This window comes from Octopus bimaculoides, chromosome 29 (genome assembly GCF_046866305.1).
Source record: "Octopus bimaculoides isolate indiv1 chromosome 29, ASM4686630v1, whole genome shotgun sequence".
NCBI classification, from domain to species: Eukaryota; Metazoa; Mollusca; class Cephalopoda; order Octopoda; family Octopodidae; genus Octopus; species Octopus bimaculoides.
In genome coordinates, this window is record NC_142956.1 from 13,097,825 (window position 1) to 13,102,824 (window position 5,000).

Genomic DNA, 5,000 nt, shown 5'->3' on the forward strand with positions numbered 1-5,000 from the left:
CATCACAGCAAACCACAGCACATACCCAAGGCGCACAGAGCTGCACTCGGTAGTGAAGTGAAAGCACGTTATAAAAATAAAACTACTGAATAATAATAATAATAATAATAATAATAATAATAATAATAATAATAATAATAATAATGCTTTCAAATTTTGGCACAAGACCTGCAATTTTGGGGGAGGGATGCTAAGTTAATTAGATTGACCCCAGCGCTTAACTGGTATTTATTTTATCAATTCCAAAAGGATGACAGACAAAGATAAACTCAGTGGAATTTAAACTCAAAAAGTAAAGATGGACGAAATACCGCTAAGCGTCAACACATCTGCAAACTTGCCACCTTAATAATAATAATAATAATAATAATCATCGTTTAGCATCTGCTTTCCATGCTGGCATGGGTTAGACAGTTTGACTGAAACTGGTAAGCCCCAGAGCTGCACCACGTTCCAGTCTAATTTAGCCTGGTTTCTATGGCTGGATGGCCTTCCTAATGCCAACCACTCCAAAAGTGTAATGGGTGCTTTTTATCTGCCACAGGCACAGGTACTAATAATACTAAGAAGAAGAAGAATTTCAAATTTTGGTACAAGTCCAGTAATCTTGAGGGAGGGCATACACCAACCCCAGGGCTCAACTGGTACTTATTTTATCAACCATAATAACAATAATAATGATAATAATAATAATAATTGATTTGAAGTGTTATCATGTACATTGTTTTGTCTTGGTATAAAAAGATGGGCTACAGCAAATATTCTGCTCAATACCACAGATTTGCTTGTCAGTTGTTTGACCTTAACCAGTTGAGCATGTCCCTTGGCGGCTGACGATATGTCAGCCAGGATGCAGTACCAGGCAGTGGCTCTCATGGCTTCTGATCTTAATTGATTGGAAGTGTTATCATGTACATTGTTTTGTCTTGGTATAAAAAGATGGGCTACAGCAAATATTCTGCTTAATACCACAGATTTGCTTGTCAGTTGTTTGACCTTAACCAGTTGAGCATGTCCCTTGGTGGCTGACGATATGTGCATCTCTGATCATGAGCAGAAATAGTGGGGGAGCATCATAGCCATGTGTTGAGAGGAATTCTTTGGGGTTTGAATAATTCACCTTTGGAAACATGGGTGTTTTGCTCAACATCCTTAAACAAACCTTATTCAGGGACCTTTTGAGCGGGATGGGTTCCTCGACTTGAAAAAAATTCTAACTGGGCCCCACCTGAGAGGTCATGCGCTGTTTATCTTGATATGAGATCACCATGTCGCACACATATGGTTGTGATGCATGCACCTGGTGTACCCTTATCAGACGGGTAGTCATGATGGGTATAATGGGCTTCGTATATTTTACCCCAGTGTCACTTTGATGGCATGCACTGCTCTCTCACTCAATAATAATAATAATCCTTTCCACTATAGGCACATGGTCTGAAATTTTGGGGGAGGGGACCAGTTGAAAGGATGAAAGGCAAAGTTGACCTCAGCGTGGTTTGAACATGGAACATAAAGACATTTTGCCCGGCTTGCTAACGATTCTGCCAGATCGCAAAAGGCCACACGCTGAGGTGGACGGTTGATACATCGAAACCAGGAATGTTGAAAGACAATGGTGACCCTGCAGGATTTGAACTAAAAATGTAAACCAGTGTAATGGGACACCCGCAAACACATTTTCAATTACATGGAACATGAACAAAATATAGTATAGACCAGTGGTGATGCTGGTTGGTGGTGGTGACAGTGGTAGATGTGGTGATAAAGGTTATGATGATGTTGATGATGAAGAGACTTAGGTAGATGCGTATAATGATGATGATGATGATGATGACGATGAATGCAAGGCTGATCCTGTTGGTAATGTTAGTGATGGAGATGATGATGACAATGATGGTGATGGTGTTGGCGATGGTTGTGGAAGCTGACGATGGTTGTGGCAATGATAGCAATGATGAAAGTGATGGAGGTGGCAGTGATGGTGATGATGGTTACAAGGATGACAATGATTGAATGGATGAAGGAAATAAAACAAGAAAACATCTAAACAAACATGAAAAAAAAAACATCCCCACAAAAAAAAAAAACAGTTGCTTAAAATATAAACTTGGCCTCATCTCTTCTCTCCTCCTTATCTCATATTTACAGTGTGTGTGTGTGTGTGTGTGCGCGTGTGTGTGTGTGTGTGTGCATGAGTGTGAGTGTGTGTATATATATTTATATCTGTATATATGTGTGCATGTGTGATTGTATATATATATATATATATATATATATATATATATATACACACATATATATTTATATATATGTATGTTGCTATGTATGTATGTATCAACCTATATATATATATATATACAACACATATACATGTGTACATAGATCAATACATACATCCGTATTCATACACACACATACATTTACATATGTGTATATAGATCAATATACATCTGCATATACATACATATATATACATATAAGTGACAAATGGAGTAACTGGTATTACATGTATGATAATGGTGAATGCCTAGATTATATATATATATATATATATATATATATATATATATATATATATATATGTATATATAATCTTTTATTTATATTTATATATATATATATATATATATATATATATATATATATATATATATATATATATATATATATTCTTTTATTTATATTTATATATGTATATGTATTCTTTTATTTATATTCATATATATATATATTCTTTTATATATATATATATATATATATATATATATATATATATATATATATGATGTATTTAGAGTAAAATATTACAAACAAAATTTTTGAGAAACTGAGAGGTGTAAAGGAATTTTGACAGTCCTGACCCTTTTAGACTGATGGATGGTGAGGATGGTGGAGGTGGCGATGGTGATGGTGATGATGATGTCGATGGTTATGATGAATGGTGATGATGACGATGATGACAGGGATGATGGTGGTGGTGATGAGAATGGTGATGATGATGATGGTATCGATGATGATGATGATGGTGAAGATGATGATGGTTATGATGAATGGTGATGATGATGATGCTGATGATGGTAGTGATGATCAGGAAGTTGGCAATGATGATTGGGATGGTGGTTGTCAAGGTGATGATGATGATGGTGATGGTAATGACACTGATGATGATAATGGTATTGAAGATGATAATGATGGATGATGTTGATAATGATGATGTTGATAATGATAGTGATGATTGTAGAGCTGATGACGATGATGATGAGGTTGATGATGACGACGACGATGAAAACAAACAGCAAAAGCAGCGATCACATCACCGACACCATCACCCTAACAACACCAACAGGAGGAGGAGGAGGAGGGGGCAAAGCTAGCCAGGGAAGACCAACCCAAGGCAGAAACACATGCGGAGAAGTAAGGAGTATTCGGTAAGACGAGGTTGCATCTCAATGATGAGTGGGCCCTCAATCTTCTTGTCATCACAGTGAAACCTAAGGCGCTGACAGAGAGAGCTTTTAGAGGAGAACAAGAAGGAAGATTCTGAAGACAGGAATCGAGAACCAAAAAGATGCAAAAAAAAAAATAAAATAAAACACCGCCAAGAGCAGAAGAGAGGGAAAAAAGGGGATGGCAGAGCGCAGAGGGACCAGAATGCTTGACAGAGCAGGGCACAACAAGGTATCGGTTTACTGTAACTGAAGTCAGGAGTACATCATGTTGAAATATAGAGTGATGCTTGAAAGGGGGGGAGGGGAAGTAGAGGTGGTGGTGGTGATGGGTTGCTGCGCACCACTCCATCACCATTGACAGCAATGCTGTGACCACCCCCACCAACACCACCGGCATTATTACTATTATTATTATTATAATTATTGCTACTGTTAATCATGGCAACAATGGCTACTCCTACCACTAGAGACTACTTCAACCCCCCACCACCACCATCACTAACCATCGTCATCATCACCATCATCATCACCACCTTTACCATCTTGACCAATACCATCACAACCATCATCGCCATCGTCACCACCACGCCGCTATCACCATCATCACACCACCACCATCACCACTCCATCACCACCACTATCACTGCTATCACCATCATCATCATCATCACCATCACAGCCATCACAATCATTACTATTACCATCACCAACATGAAATGAAGCATTTTGCTCAAGAACACATGTGGCCCGGTTCAGGAATTGAAACCACAATCTTAAGATCATGAGTTCAACACCCTAACCACTTTGTCATGTGCCTCCACAGAAGGTAAAGTTTCCTTCTTGAGTCATGGTGAATCATAAGGGCCAGTTTCATGGTGTATACAGTCCCCACCTGGATGGGACACCAGTCCATCACAGGATTCATCATTTTTGCCAGTTGGGTGGCCTGGAGCTATGTGAAATGAAGTGTTTTGCTCAAGAACACAATGTATTGCCTGATCCAGGAATTGAAACCACAACCATACAATCATGAGTCCAACCACTAAGCCATGCACCTTCCCATCCAGGCATTTAAGAGAGTCTGTTTCTGGAGTGAAATGAAGTGTTTTGCTCAAGAACACAATGTGTGGCCTGATCCAGGAATTGAAACCACAATCTTACACTCATGAGTCCAACACCCTAACCACTAAGCCATGTGTTTCCACTAACACCACCGTTACCATCACCACTACTGTCACCATCAGTCTGCACTACCATCACCACCAACAACATTACCACCATCGTCACCACCACCACAACCACCACCACCACAACCACCACCACCACCACCACAATTACCATCATCAGTACCACTACCACCACCAGCACTGCCATAACTAGCATCATCATTGTTATCATCACCTCTACACCACCACCACCACCACCATCTTCAACACCATCATAAACACTACCACCAATGCCCATCGCCACCACATCACCGCTAACCCCATTGTCTCCCACACAAAAATTACCAACACTATGTACAAATGAACAAGACATCTACATAGG

The 5,000-nt window shown here is 39.3% G+C and overlaps 1 protein-coding gene across 5 annotated transcripts in view; it reads right to left on the bottom strand.

Moving 5' to 3' along the window:
* Window positions 1–5,000, bottom strand: part of LOC106875495 (sperm-tail PG-rich repeat-containing protein 2-like) — a 697,644-nt gene that overhangs the window by 565,961 nt on the left and 126,683 nt on the right. The window lies entirely within an intron of this gene.